Source organism: Bidens hawaiensis, unplaced genomic scaffold (genome assembly GCF_021521415.1).
Source record: "Bidens hawaiensis isolate Kalapana, Puna unplaced genomic scaffold, B.hawaiensis_p1.1 tig00009662_1, whole genome shotgun sequence".
NCBI classification, from domain to species: Eukaryota; Viridiplantae; Streptophyta; class Magnoliopsida; order Asterales; family Asteraceae; genus Bidens; species Bidens hawaiensis.
The window spans coordinates 1011268-1030262 of NW_027491725.1; the positions used below are offsets into that span (position 1 = coordinate 1011268).

Sequence of the window (18995 nt, forward strand, 5' to 3'; positions counted from 1 at the left end):
ATATTTTTTTACTCTCCCATAATCTCATACTATTTGTTTCTTTAATCAACACAACTAATCAGTTAACAATAACTCATAACTGAAAACTTTGATTTCTACGCGTTTATAGCACAAAGCCCAAACCAACCCACACACCCCAAGTTTCAACCTATTCTTTTTATAATACATGATATAAAAAAAAGTTGTTAAAATTATTAATTATTATAAATAAAAGTCTAAGTAACCATGACTATAGTATTTCTTCATGCTTTCCTTGCCTTTATTGTAAAACAAACATATTTCCCCATGTTTTGATCGCCTTTATTCTAACAAATATATATAACTAGCTTTTGAACCATGTATTACACGGGATTTATAAAATAATAAAGATAAAAAGATCCATAATATGAATGAATGAAAAATTATAGATAAAAAGAAGATAAAATATATAGTACAAACAATAAGAAGTATAGAATCTCAAATTTAAAAATTCGATTTTTTTATATACAACATTTGCAAAAATTATTTTGACCAATTACCCGTGGATAATTATGATAATGAGATGAGAGATTAAAGTATTAAAATAGAAATTATAACCCATTTCTCAAAATTGTTTTGTCCCATGACCCATGGATAGATAGGATAAATAAGATGAGAAATTAGAGAATTAAAAATTAAATTATAACCCATTTGACAAAATTATTTTGACCCATGAGTAATGGATAGTTAGGATGAGTGAAATGAAAGATTAGAGAATTAGAAAGAAAATTATAACCCATTTGTTAATATGGTTTTACTTCATAATCCATGGACAGGTAAGATGAATGAGAAGAGAGATGAAGCTAAAAATGAATGTGGAACTGGCAAATCATCCTCATTATTTTCTTTTAGTATAGATTAGATTAGATTAGATTAGGTTAGATTAGAGTAGAGTAGAGTATATATCCAATGGACTCCTAGGCGACTTTATTCTTATCTTACCATCATTATCATTCAAACACACACACCCACCATTAAAAAACACTTTTAACTAATCTAAAACATACTTTAGCTTCTTCAACCCCACTCTAATATCTAATTTCATGTCTAATCTCTGATGCTTGCTTTTCAATGGGTTCCACTGTGCTATTATTATTACTCCTTATTATTGTCAACAGTACTTGTGCTTACTCAAAACCACCACCTGCTTTTGTAAATGTTGGAGCTCTATTTTCATTTGATTCAGTCATCGGTAAAGCTGCAAAGGTAGCCATGGAAAGAGCTGTGGTTGATGTGAATAAGGATTCTGAATGGTACTCATATGAGGTTAATCATGGAGGATTCTAATTGCAGTGTCTTCAAGAGCTCAATTGGAGGTATGCTTATATAATATTATATAATATATTTGATTAATTATCAATTTATTATGTTAGGTTTAGGTCCTTGATAGAGTTTTAAGTTAGGCTTTTTGCTGTTGTTATTAGCTTTTGGATATTAATTAATAGCTTAGATTTTTAATAAGCAGCTCTTTAGCCCAAGGGACAAGGGTAGAGCCGTAGAGTTAACTTAGGGTATGAATTATTGTTTTTTTTTTCTGAAGAACAAGATAAGCCATTTATTTTTCAATATTTAAAATATAAGAAAATGATTAATATTTAAAATACAATGCTTTATTTATTTCTTGAAATAAATGTATATGAACAGATTCCTGTTTATTTGTAGAACCCACATGTGTAGGTAAATGCTTAAGAATTAAAAGAAAAATATATGAACACGTTAGTTAATAGTTGCTTTTATTTACGTAGCATACGCATTTGTATGTATAGTAATCTTAAAAAATATGATGCATTGATATAAAAGTTTAAACTATTTAGGCCTGTGCTTTTTGTTCTCGCTATAATATAGTTAAACATAGTCAATTTGTCATCTATGATTAAAGGAATTTAAACCTAGTGGTGACTAGTTATCTCTGATTATATATGTTAATACATAGTTAAACATAGTCAATTAGTCATAATGTCATTTTCTTGTCAATTTATGTTATAACATATGAACTGTCTTTTGTATTCTCATGTGTCTGCAACTTAAATTTACCGAATAAAGTTTCTCGAAAACATTTTTATCAGCATTTCAGATGCTCGAGAAAGACGTTGTAGCAATAATCGGGCCACAATCATCAACGGTGGCTCACATGATATCCCAAATTGCAAACGGTGTTCAAGTACCTATAGTATCATACGCTGCTACAGACCCCACTTTATCTTCCCTCCAATTCCCTTATTTCTTTCGAACTACACAAAGTGACGCGTATCAGATGGCAGCCATGGCTAATTTGATCGACTTTTACGGGTGGAAAGAAGTGATCGCAATTTACACAGATGACGAGTATGGAAGAAATGGTGTATTTTCACTAGATGATGAGGTGGAAAAAAGAAAGTCAAAGATTTCATATAAGTTAGCTTTGCCCGTTAATTATAACGTTGATGACGTCACTAATGTGCTTAACGGGTCAATCCCGCTTGGTCCTTGTGTTTATATCATTCACATTAATCCCGATCCCACATTGAAGTTTTTCCAAGTGGTGAATAAGCTTAATATGACAACTAGTGATTATATATGGTTAACAACTGATTGGCTTTGTACGACTTTATCCTCATTTACATCAAAAAACCATCCGTTTTTAAAAGTTGTCGAGGGCGTTGTTGGTATTTGTCAACATACTCCACAAGTATTACCGGATGAGAATGTCTACGCGTCGTATGCGTATGATACCGTGTGGACCGTAGCACACATGATTGACACTTTTCTTAATCAAAAAAATAATTTAACATTCACGATTGTTGGGTCACAATTCGGGAAACTCAAGATTTTTGATGATGGGAAGCAGTTTGTGAAGATATTATCCGAGACAAATTTTAACGGTTTGACAGGTCGGATTCGTTTTGACGGAGATAGAAACTTGATCCCATCTGGCTATAAAGTTTTTAACATGGTCAAATTGGCGGTTTGTGATGTGGGTTATTGATCAAACCACTCGGGTCTGTCAGTCAAACCACCCGAGTTTCTGAAAGTGAATAAAACGAACTCTTCGGTTTCAAATGATGAACTTGGTGTGATTACTTGGCCCGGTGGGAAAACGGATCGGCCTCGTGGATGGGTTATCGGTGATACTGAACGGCCGTTAAGAATTGGGATACCCAAACGGGCTAGCTTTGTTGAATTTGTGACGGAGTTAAGTAATCATACGATTGAAGGATACTGTATTGATGTGTTTAAGGAGGCACTTAAGTTAGTTCCTTATGAACTCCCTTATAGATTCGTGCCATTTGGAGATGGCATTACCAACCCGAGTTATGATGAGCTTGTGAGGCTCGTTATGGATGATGTAAGTATAATATTGATTAAATCTTATTTTTATGATAATCAGTTAATTTTCATTCATGGCTCCAATATTACCTGTCCATAATCAATTTTACACGAGCTGTAAAACTGATTGTCTGGTGGTATCAGACTATCAGATTTTCATTTGTTCCATTAAAGTCACTCAAATATTATGCAATTATCAAGTTACTATGATGTGGCAGATGATAACTTTTTTCTTTTTTTCTAATGCCAATGTGGATTATATAAAAAGTGACGTGGCATGTTTAATTAAAAAAATAAATTCATTTTCTTCATTTTTTAATTTAGAAAAATAGTCATTTGTTATATCTTATAAGTCTAAAAACATGTCATTTTTTATTATTCAAACTCAAAAAATAGTATTTTACTCTTTTGTTTCTACTTAAACAGAAAGAGTTGTTTATGTGTCACTTTTTATCTATCAATTTATCATACAATAAGAATTCATCAAACACTTAAATGTTAACATACGAGCATTTGAAGTGCGCATTATTACAACTAACTAATTAAATTAATTTTGTTATTAACAGACATTTGACGGGGCGGTTGGAGATATTGCAATTGTGACAAACAGAACTAGGATTGTTGACTACACACAGCCTTATGCTACAACCGGTCTTGTGATAGTGGTTCCTATTAATAATTCAAAAGCGAGCACTTGGGTGTTTCTTAGACCGTTCACTGTAGAAATGTGGTGTGTCACTGCAGCGGCTTTCGTATTAATTGCTCTTGTTATTTGGCTTCTTCAACACCGTGTTAATGATGATTTTAGGGGCCCGCTTAAGAGACAACTCGTAACAATCTTCTTGTAAGTTCTTTCTTTATGTATTATTTCGATCTGTTTACTTGTAAATATGTCGATTTGACTATTTGGGTTGTTTTTATCTCAAGTTGATAAAAAAAGGAGTACATTTCTTCACTTTTCGTTCTTGAACTAATGATATAACAAGAAATATCCTTTATGTTTACGTGTTGTAACAGATTTCGTCCTATCAACTAACAGTCATTAAAGTGTAATTTACTCAAAATGTTTGATCAGACAAAATTTAACGCCTATTAGTCGAAAGGACAAAATTAGTATTAAAAACATAAAACAAAAGTTTGTGTGGCAACCCTTCCCGCATCATTTTGACCCGCTACCCAACCCGCCTGACATCACCATCTTGCCACTTCTGATATAAGCAATGTGTTGAAATAGTTGAATGATGCTGACCTACAGTTATTTGTTTTTCAGGTTCAGTTTCTCGACTCTGTTCAAGAGAAATCGTAAGTGTTTCTTAATCTTTGAGTTTTTATGTAAATTGATGATGCGGCATTGGTTATGACATGCTAGCGTTGCACACATCAAATGCCTCATATGCTATAAATGTTTCTTAAAAAATAGTTACAACTTTGAATAGAAATGATCCTTTTTATTATGTTTAATAATAATTATATCAAATGTCACTGTTGTTACATGTGTAACCTTCATTAAAACATGCATTATCTTTTAATTCTATAAGCAACTTATAGTTATCATTGTTAATCGCATGTTAAAATTGCAGAGGAAGATACAATTAGCCCGCTTGCACGATTGGTAATGGTGGTATGGCTATTTTTATTAATGGTAATAACAGCAAGCTACACCGCAAGCTTAACATCAATCCTCACGGTTGAACAACTTCCATCACCTATCACGGGAATAGATAGTTTAGTGGCTACTCGTTTGCCAATCGGGTACCAAGTTGGATCATTCGCGTATACTTATTTGGCCGAAAGTCTTTTTGTGCCTAGATCTACCCTTGTTCAACTCGGGTCACCGGATGAATATGAAAAAGCGTTGCGGTTGGGCCCATATAATGGTGGTGTGGCTGCTGTTGATGAGCTTCCTTATGTTGAGTTGTTTCTTTCGGATTGGGATGATTTTGCGATTGTTGGTCAACCGTTTACAAGAAGCGGCTGGGGATTTGTAAGTAACTTAATAGCTAATTGGTTGCATAGTTTTAGCCTATTTCTGTTTCTTGTTTACAGCAAGGTATTTTTTGGGTTGATAACATCAAAATGAAACTTACTTTGACCATTTTAGCATTCCATGACATTTAAAAAGATTGGTGCCAACTCATCACCATTCTAACTGTCACAAGGGGTCACTTACATATTAGGGGTGTAGACCGGTTTTGGGCTCAAACCGAACCAGAAACACGAAAATTCGTTTTTTGAAAGCTGTTCGATTTTAGTTTTCGGTTTTCATAATGGGTTTTGTTTCAGTTTTTGGGTTTTTGAGAACCATTCGGTTTCGGTTTTTTCGGTCTTCAATTTTCATGTGTGTTTGGTTTCGGTTTTATCATTTGGACTTGAAACTTTTGAGCCGAGAAAAAAGGCCCAAAATAATGAATTTGGCCCTGAAATTTCATTTTTGTTAATTAATTTGTTATTGCACATTTGAAACTAAAGTTTTTGGGCTACACCATTTATTAATTTTTTTATAAATTATTTTCGGTTCGGTTTTTAGTTGATAGACTAGAAAAGAAATCTTTTTTTTAACATACAAATGACAGAAAAGTGCAAATAAGTTACATTTTAGTGTAATTATAAGGGATTACTATTAACCTTTATTTTTTCTTTTACTTAGATAGCAACCTGCTTTCAGAAAACTCACATTTATAACAACTTGTGAAACTAGTTGTTTCCTTGTAACCACCCTTAGCTGATCTATCAGTTTTTGGATGACCTGTCACCAAATAATCCACATCAGCAAATTATATGTTCATTGTTTTTTTATCAAATATCAGGCATTCAAGAGAGACTCGCCTCTCGCAACCACACTATCCTTAGCAATCACACAACTTTCCGAAAACGGAAAGCTTCAAGAAATCCACGAAAAATGGTTTTGCAAGAAGGGTTGTTCGAGTAGCGTGGGCCGTGAAACCGAGCATAATCAGCTTCAAATGAGCAGTTTTTATGGTTTATACATGATCTGTGGGATCTTTTCACTCACTGCTTTCGTTTTGTTTTTATTACAAACTGTTCGTCAATATATTTATTATAAACAAAAGCAGATGTTAGACGCGAGCTCGCCGACGTCATCATCACGCAGGGGTTGCTATGGTGTGCTGTTTAATTTTTGTGATTTTATTGATGAGAAAGAAGAGGCCATCAAGAATATGTTCAAGAAAGATGATGGTAATCCACAAGGTTCTTACACTGTTTAATGTTATTTGATACTAGGTAGGTGTGGTGGTGTATGTATGTATGTGTGTATACCTTGAATATTAACATGATATAGTATTATAGTTAATAGTTTCATCAATAATTTATAAAGAACTGTGAATATTATTAGTATGCATGATATGATATGTATCAAGTATTTTCCATTATTGTATAAAGAAATGAATGTAATGGATTTGAGATATGATGAATGAATTCCTCTATTCAAAATTCAATCTATTAATTAAGTTGTTTTGTTAGCTTATTTGATGAGTAATTAATGTTCATTCAAATTTGTCTAAGATAAGATTTTTTTTTTAAGTTTAAATAGACTATTATATATATAGGGATTTGATCAAATACAAATGAAATTAACGTATTAAACGTGAGAATCAATTAGAGTAATTATATATACAATTTGAGTAATTATGTAAACACTCTATGGTATAATTACATAATTACTCTACTTGATTTTCACGTTTAGCATTTTAATTTCATTTGTACGTTAACTTTCTCCAATATATATAAGTCTAACGTGAGAAAGAAAATTGGAGAATATAATGTTAAAAAAAGAAACTCTTAACTATGTATTAATATTTGTAGTATAGAGGCAAAAGTTCAAAGGTCTCTACTCTTGTTCTGGTTTTTGTTCTTCAATTTGGTTTTGCGAGTATGTGGAGAGAAGATGCTTTTGAACAACAAAATGTGACTGGTATACTCTACCTAAGGATAGTAATTGCAATTTTATAAAACTGTAAAAATTAACCTTAATGAGTCTTCGAACCCATGACTTGTTAGATAGATGACAAGGAATTTACCACTGCATTTAATATTGATACAGCATGTTCCATCTTTTATTTTTATGGAGTCTTTGAAAATTTAACATATAATCTCTACAAAAAAGTTTTTAAAAAACATTGGGGTCTCGAGATCCGGCCCACATAGGGTGTGCTTGCCCCTTCATAGTACGTTTGAAATAATCCATGAAAAAACCAATTGAAACTAATCCCACACCCGGTCTAAGTGTCAATCGGGTTTTGGGTATACCCATTCCGGATGTTTCAGGTTTAATGCACACCCAACTCTAGTCACATGGCGCGTTGGAGACATTAAGTTTTAGTTTACTGCTTGCTTTACGAGCTAATAATTTTAGTTTTTCTAAAAGTGATCGATTCATTAGAATCCAGATGCATATACAATACATCATTTTATTTTAGAGTAAAAGTAAGCCTTTATATTTCTTCAAAAGGCTATGGGTACGAAACTTGCTAACTTGCTCCACATAACAATAATTAAACATGAAACCTCACATTGTTTGATATTTCAATAAACTAACCATTTGATCATTTTAGTGCTATTCTGTTGAAATAGTTATAAAACCTTGACTATCCGTTACGAAAAGGGTGAAAGGGATAAAACAAAAAACGTAAGTCGTGACACGTAAGAAATGAAATGTCAAAATGGCTTTTTATCTTTTATACTTTCTGAAGGGTGTTATCTGAGAATGTCAATGAATAGGAAAAAAATAATCATCAGGTGGAGTAAGTTGGAAATACATTATTAGTTATAATATATTAAATATTAGTAATGAAAAAACCAAAAAAGGTGGGTAACACCCATTAGACTATATGCTATGGATACCATTTTACCTATCACTTAACAATGACACGTCAGCATCACATAATACCTCACTTCACTCAACTCTCTTTCATAATATCATGGAAATGGTTACCAATTTACCATTTTCATACCCTTTCAAATAAAATAAAATAATATATATATATATATATAATACTAGTTTAATATACTAAAATTAATTTAATTATATTTTTAAAAAACAAATATTTTGATAACATTAAATTACATTTAAAAAATTAAATTGAAAAACGTCAAATTTAATAATTATATTACAAAATATACACATTTAAATATCACATAAAAAACATAATATAACTATTTTAATATACTATAGATAAAGTTCAATAAAAAATATATAAATATAAATAATCACCTAACCCATTTCGTCTTCTCAAACTCTCCCACCGTCTCTTTTCTCCATCTTCTTCTTCTCAACATTTCTTTGGATTTTACACTCACCAAACCCCTCAATTTTATGTTCTGATTTATTATTAAAAAAGAAAGAAAGAAACTCTGAAGCTTTCAACGGTGAAATAGGCGGTGAAATTTCACCATTAACTTCGCTGTTGGGCGGCACCGGCAACAGCGGGGCGGTGTTTGCCGCCGACACCGCTCGCCACGTCAGCCGTAGAGCGGCAAACCGAGATCCACACCGGATAGCCTTAGTGGTATAGCGAAGAAGGGAAGTGCCATTTCACCTACATGGTGTTATGGTATCTCCCATTCGCCTCCACTTGGGTTTGGCGCCCCACTTTAACGCCACCATAATAGATGGTATTAGATGTGTTATATCAATCAATCATATCCAGTGGTGTCTCACCAAAAGCAAAGCTATAAGTAGGGTTTGGGAAGGGTGGGATGTAAGCACACCGTACCTCTATCTAATGGGATAGAGAGGTGACTTTCAGAGAGACCCTCAGCTCTTGGCTACATATGTATGCGACAATATAAAAGAAAATCAAAGTTCAGCTATAGTATCATTGATAGTAGCACGTAGTAGGAATGATAATACTATCTATATATAGTAGAACGTAGTAGCACGTATTAGATGTGTTAAAACCTATTATTTTAGGTTTAGTGTTTCATTCACTAAGGTATAATTATGTAGGCTATATATATATATATATATATATATGATTGATTTCTTTTGAGAACCGTTTTGAGTTTTAAGAACTCGAAAGGACTCAACGTAACAATTTTTTTTTTTGAATTTTTTTTACACATGTGTAATACGTAAGTGTAAGTAATGTACAAAAAATTACCGTAATTTTTTACACACCGAATCGACTTATTACACATGTGTAACTAACATTTAAACTTGTGTAATCATCAAAAATACTTATTCTCTATCCTGATTAATTTTTTAATCAAATTTATTCTCAACCACATATTCCATACCTATTTAATTAAATGTGTGGTTCATATTGAGTTCTTAAAGTTCTTAAAACTCAACAAGGTTTTCAAAATATCCCTCCCCGATACATGTGTGTGTGTTATAATACATGAATATATGCTATAATACATGTTGATGTAGAATCCTTGTTTTCCCCACCCACTGATCTGATTAGTATCATTAGTGTTCTGGTCCAATGTTTAATCGGGTTTGTGTGATGATGAAAACGCACCACTCCAAAACCTCATGGCACAACCCTTACTAATAGCTCTCATACATTTAAGAACCCTCTCATGCAAAATCCCATATTATACATGCAAGATCAAAATGCACTATATGTTTTCTAGAAATCTAATCAAATGTATTTATAGTCTCTAGAAGTTAAAGGTTGCTTTATAATATTTAGAGGATTTCACTAACATTTATTCTTTATATAAATACTAGCTTTTAAACCCGTGTAACACATGAGATTTTTCAAACGATAAAAATTAATAAGGTTAGTTATTTTAAATAAATGGTAGGGTGCAGTTACTGTACGCTAATGTCTTAACGTACGGTAGGTACGCGAGACGCTCAAAGGAAAAAAACAAAGGCAAAAACCTAAAACGCTCAGAAAACGCTCACAAAAACTTAAACGCTAAAAACGGTCTTTGTGAAAAAAAGTGAAAAACTGATCGATTAACTATCCAAAACTGTTTTTTTCGGTGAACCAATGATTGATTGGATATGTATTGACGATTTCGAGATGTTTAGATGTGATTTCATTGATCGATTCGTGAAAAATGGATTCCCGTGTGTAATGTACGTTAAGACATTATTGTATTGGATTTTTCCCATAAAGGGTAAAAATAAATGAAAAAATATGCACATTAAGTTGTTACTGAAATCAAATCAACGAATATGCACATTATTAAGTTGTTACTGAAATCAAATCAACGAATATGCACATTAGTAATTTCGAAATCAACTAAAAAACATAATTTTTTTTGAGTTAAGTGTCATTTTAGTACCTGTGGTTTAATCGACTACGCAACTTTAATACTTTTTTTGAATTTTTCGCAACTGGCTACTCCATGTTTCAAAAACTAGCCATTTTAGTACTTTTTCGTAACCCCGTTTATTTTTTCCGTTAAGTCAAGGGCATAATGGTAACTTTAGTTATTTTATTTATTTTCTTTTTGAGTTAAGTGCCATTTTAGTACCTGTGGTTTGGTCAACTACGCAACTTTAGTACTTATTCTTTATTTTATGCAAATAGCTACCTCAGTTTCAAAAAACTTGCGTTTTTAGTACTTTTTTTTCTAACCCCGTCTATTCTTTTCGTTAAGTCGAGATAATTTTGTAACTTCGTTATTTTCTTTTCTTTTAAAAGCTTATATCTTGTAAACCTTAAATCCACAATCATAACATCAAAATCTAAATCCTAAATCCCTAAACTCTGATATGGCGAGATCTCATCAACGTAATTCTAGATCCAGAGGAGCATTAACTCCTGAATAGTGGCTCCACGTGAAACAACAAAGTTTGGTGGCTGAATACGAGCATAAAAAACGTAACGAACGACTTCACGCTCGCACTTTGGATTATGAGGAATCCCCTAGGGGATCTCCTTCCCCTCCACCAATAGCGAGAAAAAGTCAGATTCGTTACAGCCAACAGGCGGAGCCAGAGTTTGGCGAATTACCGAGGCTACGCCCTCGTCCTCGCATAGACATGCGGATACCATCTTATTTAGACGAGTTTGATAGTTACGATTCATCTTATCACCCGGGAGATTACAGTATGTATACCGGGGATAGTAGGATGAGCTCACAAACAAGAAGTAGTCGTCCGCATGACATAGTCCGCCACACCGAGTACCATAGCAATGCTAAACGAGACTTCACCAAACCATATCGCCCCGCGGCTATCGCCGAAAAATCAAAGTTCATAGCAAGCATTGCCACAACACCCTTTCCTGTTAATGCTAAAATACCTACATCGGTAGGTAAATACAATGGTATGACTGATCCAAGTGATCATCTCCAGAACTTTATGGCGGTAGGTGGTGTTAGTGGTTGGACGCTTCCCTATTGGTGTCACATGTTCGCGTTGACACTAACAGGGGCAGCAAAAGAGTGGTTTGAAAAGTTACCTGACGGTGAAATTTCTAGCTGGGATGATTTGGCGTGGAAATTAGCGTTTTATACCACGCCTGACCCTCGTGAGCACTAGCAAGAACCACGGGCATGGGAGCTTCCACCTTACATTTCGTCATCTTGAAAGGAATGACGTCTTCTCGGATCCAGAAAAATTTTGGCTTCCAGCCATGAAGACTACGGAGCCACTCCGTGCCTATGGTCCTCTTCTCGATGGATGCAAAATTGTACCACCCATCACGAAAGGTCATTTTATAAAAAACGGCAAACATGCCAACAGTCGGTTCAAGGTTGCGAGATTGGCAACAGAATTCGAAATGTCGAATCCTCAACATCCCAAAGGGATGGATCTGGGAGAGATGAATCCCATAAGTTGTCAAGATCAATTCGACAAACTTGGTCACCGGAATCCGGAAGTTCCCTGTTGTAAAGTGGTCTACGTATACAGCCATTTTCTTCGGAGGCGGACTTGTAGCAATAGAACCACTAGCAGGAAGCTCCGGTTCCCACTCCGTCATTAGTCCATACACGTTAACAACGTCATTATAATCTTCTTCTTTAAAGCAGACGACAACCTCGTTGATAGTGGGAGTAATTTTCTTTTCTTTAGCCATTTGAATAACAGAAAGATGAAGAAATCTCAGAAAAGGGGAAGAAATCTCAGAAGAAGGTTGGAAAGTCTAGAGCGTTTGAGAGAAATCTGAAAGTGATAAAGATTAAATGGAAATCACAAGGGTTATATTTATACTCATCGCAATTAATGCGATCCATAAAGTGACAGAGGAGAGAGAAACCGCGGACCGCTAGATGGTTGACACGTCAGGCGGGAAATTCAAGATAATGTGAACAGGCTGTCAACGACGTTCTCCACGTCTTGTCAGTTGTCCTCAAAGAGTCTCTCTCTCTGCCACGTCATCATAGTTATCCAAACTTTTAAATATTTCAAAAAAGTTGTAAATTTCAAAAATATCTTTTAGAGATATTTTCTCCAAACAGTTGAATGTCCACAAAAGTTAAAGAGTTTTTTCTCATTAATTATTCAACAAATAATTACAAAAAGAGAAAGGAAAAATTACAAGTTACAAACATCTAGGCCTATCCTAAGGATTCGAGGTCGATGGGTCTTCCTGAGCCTTTAACGAAATATCTTCTGAAGAATCGTCCTCAGACTCTTCACCAAGATAGATCTTCAAAAGTTGCAAGCCGTCATCTGCGGAAGCAAATTCCAGGAGCATATCTTGTAAAGGGAAGGTCAAAGTATCATGCTCTTTAACTCGATTAGCACGATCCTGTTTAACATTTACACCATGAAGCGGATGATCTTTAAATGTACGATTTCTCTGAGCATAATTCATCCCTTCATGAAAGCCTGCCACGCGCCCAAGTGAAGAAGAAGCAGCCATCAGATTGGCAAAACTGTTATTAAGCTCCTTACTTCCCTTGACATGGCGGACGACTTGTTGGGGTAGATACATAAGTTTTCATTATCAAAAATAAGAAATAGACAACAATCGTCAAAGTATAACTTACAGCATCAACCCCACGAGTAAGGAACCACTGCCGGTCCTGCTCCGCACGTTCTACTCGCATCTAGAGTTCTTTGGATTCCATGATTGCTTTTTCATGAGTTTGAAGGAGAGAGTCATAAGCAGTTTGAATCTCAGCCGCACTCTGGTCCTTAAGATCGACCCGCTCCTTCTGCAATTTTAGCTCAGCTTCAAGATCATGGATCCGGGCACCCAGAAGAGCCACTTGATTTTCCAACGCAGAGTTTGCTTCTTGGGTCCGGACTAAATCGTCCCGGTCCTTTTGAGCCTTTGCCCAATCAGCTTCACAATTGGAATTCTGCCTTTCACAGGCTTCTTTCCATCGGCGGGCAGCGTCATCGTTACGATCTTGCTCACTCTTAAGGTCATTCTCCGCGTCGGCTTGTTTCCACTTAGCAGTTTGGGCAGAAATGCGATGCTCCTCAGCTTCTTTCTTAGCAGCTTCAGTGGCCCGCCGAGCTTCTCCCACTTTCCCGCCAAGAGTACGCCACTCACTTAAGACCTTCTGGCTACCGGCCAACGCGTTAGCTAGATGATAAGCTACATTCGTGTGAAGATCATGGCGGGAAAGGTCACGTTGATATGCCATCTCAGCGGGTGGCGTACAGTGTTCAATGAAATCCATGCACGTTCTAGAATGGGAGAACCGTGACCCGTTAGTAATGACCCATGGAGGGACAAACAATTCATGTTTGTCACCTAGGCCCGTGTCCCCGTAGTAACGATAACCCGATGGTTTAAAGCGAGCTGGGGTTGAAAAAGGCTGTTGGGGAGGAGGCTGAGGAGGAGACTCCTCAGTCCTGTAACCTTCCTCATTAACAGCAGGATCGTCCTGCTGACCACCAGTACCACCCCCAGCCTGGAAAAGATAGTCAAAGCGAGTATCAGTTTCAGACTGGACGCTAGCTCCCTCCACAGTGGCAGTATCAATCGGAGGGGTCAATACTCTCTCTTCTACGACAACCTCAACCAAAGTTGAGGATGGTTGATCCTCCGTGTTAATATTGCTGAGAGGAGTCGGAGGCTTATCCTCCACATTCTTCTCTGGAGAAGGAGATGGCTGCTGTTCAGTTGGAGGAGTTGGTGTAGGCAACTTCTCAGATACATCTTCACCAAAGATTAGTGGATCTATAAAAACAAAATCTATTTTTTGCTACACATCTTATGAAAGTATAATACTTTAAAAGATTAATACATACCCTCCACTGTATCAATACGATCGACAAGACTGTACTGTGGCTTCTTAGGACGATGGGTTTTTCGTTTCTTCTTCGAAGGTCCCACCTCAGCATCCGGAGTCTTGACACCCGCTTGTCCTGCTTGAAAAGCCATAAAAACTCTCTTCTTTTCTAATTCTGCCAACAAATGGGAGATAGAAGAAGGTTCAGGTATATTGTCATCAGATCCCCTCTCTCCTTGGGAGATCGAGACGTCAGAACCATCGTCGTCATCATCACTCGACAATAAAGTGGCGATCGTCCCGTCAGAAGTAATAGCAAAAAGCGGATGAGGGTTTAGAACATCTGATGTGCGTGCGCGTAGCTTGTATAAATATGATAGATTGGATATTTAGCTTTGCACAAGATCGTGTTTTAAATTTATAAAAGTGATTTCTACAAAGACTAAACACACACAAAATAGGCAAGTGTACCTATCGTATATGTAGAATAGTATTGGTAAGAACCAAGTATCGATCCGTGGACACAAATGTTTATAATAATGAATCGTTGTTTTACTTTAATCGGAGGTTTTAATCATTTTGGTGTTAATTTTCTTCAAACTTCTTATAAAATATAAATACTTATATATATAATATATAGGTGACCAAGAAAAGAGATTCTAAACGAGTTGTTCAATTATGCGAAGGTTACCATCTAAGATCAAGAATCCACTTCATTTTAGCATTGATAAATAATATTTGAACATGTGGTAAACCTGCCATAATAATATATGATAGATAGCTCCTTAAACCTTAAGTGAGCATCTTTGGCACTAAGGAGATAGCATGCGCATTTTAAAGTCCACCCTTTTCTAATGTCATGCCATCTCATTGATGTCAATTTAAGTTGGCAAGTAGTTTTGTAAAGTAGAAAGATTAGGATTGACTTCGATTTCTCAAATACCAATTCTAACAACTTCGGATGGTTGTAGTTTAGTCACACAACCTCCCCTTGGTTGATTTATGTAGGTTATAATTACACATTCTATTAACATATGATTTTTTTAACTAATTTGATATCCTAAGCAAAGCCATTTTCGGATTACCAAGGTTTAGAAAAATACATCATAACTTATATCTCGTCATTTCTAAGTACAATATAAGGATCCATGTTTCGATAATGTATCAAAGTATTTCTATCTTTCAAGAACATGAATCGATCATGAACGATTGCCAATGGAATTGACAACCACCAACTTTGAATTAGTGACTTAAGATGGTGAAACATTTCTCATCAAAAGATAATTGTAATATAACCATGTACTTTACTAGACTACACCACATGTTTTATATAATTATCAAGTAAAACAAAGCTTTTTCATAGATTTTAGATGGTAAAAGGAGTTTAGCTCATAAGGAGCATAGTGATAAACATTAAGATGATTGAAAGTAACAAATACATGATTAAACTAGGAACAATCTAACCAAATGTAGATGAATCTTTCTTCTTAATGATGATGATGATGGCTGATGATGATGATTAGTGGTGATGACCTCCAAACCTTCAAACTCTTCACTAGATCTTCAAAGTGAGTGTTAGTGTGTGTTTTTATAAGTGAAACCGGAGAGAATTCTTTTCAAGGCACACCAAATGAGTGCAACATGAGCCACTATTTATAGGCAATCTGGAGAGTGAGACACGGCCCCGTGCTTGATGAGCACGCCCCCGTGCATTTTTATGACATGTGCCAGATTTTTTTTGTCGTTTCTCGAAGATGACCACGGCCCCGTGCTTCCTGAGGTACGCCCCGTGCTTTTTATTGACATGTGCTATTTATTTTTGTCGTTTCTGGAAGGTAGGCACGGCCCCGTGCTTCCAAAAGCACGGCCCCGTGTCCAGTTGTTCACTATTTTGTCTTTCTTGTAGATTTTTTTTGTCTTTTCTAAACAGTGACCAGAAGCACGGCCCCGTGCTTCCAAAATCACAGCCCCGTGTTTCCCAAAAGTACAGCCCTGTGTTTCCAAAAGCACAGCCCCATGTTTCCTGAATGCACAGCCCCATGTTTCCTGAAGCACAGCCCCATGTTTTGCTGTTTTCTTTGGCTTTTCATTTGTTTCTTCGTTTGAGGCTTGGATTCACCTGAAAATACATTTTAACATGATAAGTAGTTATTTTAACTATATTATACGATTGAAGTTGCAGTTTTTAGAGATTATTTGATGCTAAAAAGATGTATTTTTATATACATCAAACATCCCCACACTTGAACCTTGCTTGTCCTCAAGCAAGCTACTTATAAATATTTTCTAAAAATAGCAAGTCAGGACCATAGCTTAAACATTCCCTAAAAGAGTTCTAAGAAAATGGGAACAAAATAACCAACCTTAAATCATAAGAATATACGAAGTGATATATAAAAAGGCGATTTGTTTTTATGAGCTTCTGTTTATGCAAAACGTCACGTTCTCACAATGTTCACTCACTCTCGGTTTTATATCTGATCATACCTGTGATGTATGTATGTGATCACTCTTAGTCAAGATGTAACCTGTGAAAATAATCTTGTAACAAGTTCAAATCTCCACCTTTGTGAAGGGTTGCATAGATTAGAAGGTAATATGGGTTGGTTTTGGGTAGGGATTTGGTATTTGGTGGTGGTTCAAGGGTTTTAGGTTAATGAGGATGGTAAATACAACTTCTGCTGATTGTCAGGAGTCTTAAGATGTCTTCAACGGTTAGCTCCTTTCTCCCGATTGTTAAACTTTTTTTTTTAAACAAACTTAGTGACTCTTTTAAGGTCAGATCGTCAAGACCAGTTTTGTCGAGGATATGGATCAGTTCTTCCTCAATCCTGCTCTGAACATAACTCCCAACTCTAATGGATCGTTCGGCTTTGAGCCTAATAGCTCCCACCCTCATTAGTTCGGTATATTCATGTGAGACTGAGTTTGACTTTTTCTACATCTTCCTTCGTGGGACCAGTTTCCGCAGCCTAAGCATCGTTCATATCTTTTTGCTCTTCTTTTCATTGTGATGTTGGAAACTCCACAAAATGGTGGCCTTTGTTCGTCTTGGCGCCACTTTTTCCTTACCTCATTGCTAAAGAGAAAACATTCTCTCCCTAAGTTCTGGAGGAAACCTAGGTTTTGCTAAATGTATGCAGCAAAGGAAATTGAAATCGAAAGAATGCATTTCTAGTTCTTTAGGGTCTGCCGGTAAAAGACCAGTATTGTATTTTACCGGTGAGAGGGATAAAGTGGTAAGGTTTTGGTTTAGGATTTTTTTGGATTTGTACTTTGGAGAATGGTTTGAGGGAATTGTAACAATATTACCTTCTTCCTTATACAACTCTTCGTGTGGTCTTGAAATGAATAATTGCGACAAGTTCTAAATCACACGAAACATATGACTCACTCAATGCTTCCGAAAAAATTTATATATGGCATGAGGATTATCTCACAGTAACGGAGGGATTGGGTATAAACGCCATACTTTGCATAAATTTGTTCTCAGTATTACAAAACTTCTTTTTGCTTTTTCACTTTTTTGGTTATACTAGATTTCTAGTTGGTTCTTTGCAAAAAAAATTCTCTTGGATTTTCTTATGGTTTTGTTATAAAAATAGTCTTTATTTGCTACAAAAAATTTGTTAGTAGAGAATCTTATAATTAGTTGAGCAAGCAATTGGTCAAGTAATTCCCCTCCCCACACTTGAATCTCACATTGTCCTCAATGTGAAAAGATTCATAAAAGATTAATAATAAGATTCATATGAAGTATGGAGGGTAAAATGGAAAGGAACTTCCCTACGGGCCAACGAAATTTTGACAGAGCGTCCCCTGTTGTTCGTCCGTTTTTCTGTAGTGTACCTATATAAAAACTGCATACGACCAACAAGCATAATAATACTTAAAATTATTATTATTATTATTATTATTATTATTTTATCTATTATATATTTTTAACTTTATTTCAATGCCTAGTTTAATCAGGGTCTTGGCCAGACCCTACTTCCAAAATGTTCATTGATCTGGGTGGAGGATTAGTACCTCCGAGACGGTCTCTAATGGTCCATCGATGTATGGTTTCAATCGATGTCCATTAACTTTGAACTTCTGGCCTTCAGAATTTGAAATCTCGATTGCCCCATAGTCAAAAACTGATTCAACTATGTGTGAACCTGTCCAACGAGATTTCAACTTTCCTGGGAAAAGACGTAAACGTGTGTTATATAACAGTACACGGTCGTCAACTTGAAATTTCTTGTTTCCTTTTAAATGTGCGTCGTGTAAACGTTTAGTCTTTTCTTTGTAAGACCAGGAATTTTCATATGCGAGTGCTCTTAGTTCTTCGAGCTCGTGAATTTGATCTTCTCGGTTTTTACTGGCAGACATTAGATCAAAATTCACTGCTCTCAGAGCCCAATACGCTTTGTGTTTTAGTTCAACGGGTAGATGACATGCCTTCCCATAAACAAGTTTGAATGGTGTTGTTCCTATGGGGGTTTTGTATGCCGTCCTGAGGGCCCACAAAGCGTCATCTAACTTTTCTGCCCAATTTTTGTGATTCATTC

At 35.6% G+C, this 18995-nt stretch overlaps 1 pseudogene across 1 annotated transcript; it reads left to right on the forward strand.

Moving 5' to 3' along the window:
- The first annotated feature begins 1039 nt into the window (after nt 1-1039).
- LOC143533372 (glutamate receptor 3.7-like) lies at nt 1040-6553 on the forward strand (annotated as a pseudogene). Its single transcript, XR_013135340.1, has 6 exons — nt 1040-1334; nt 2085-3343; nt 3891-4168; nt 4595-4626; nt 4905-5308; nt 6132-6553. The product of XR_013135340.1 is annotated as a glutamate receptor 3.7-like (transcript).
- The last annotated feature ends 12442 nt before the right edge of the window (nt 6554-18995 follow it).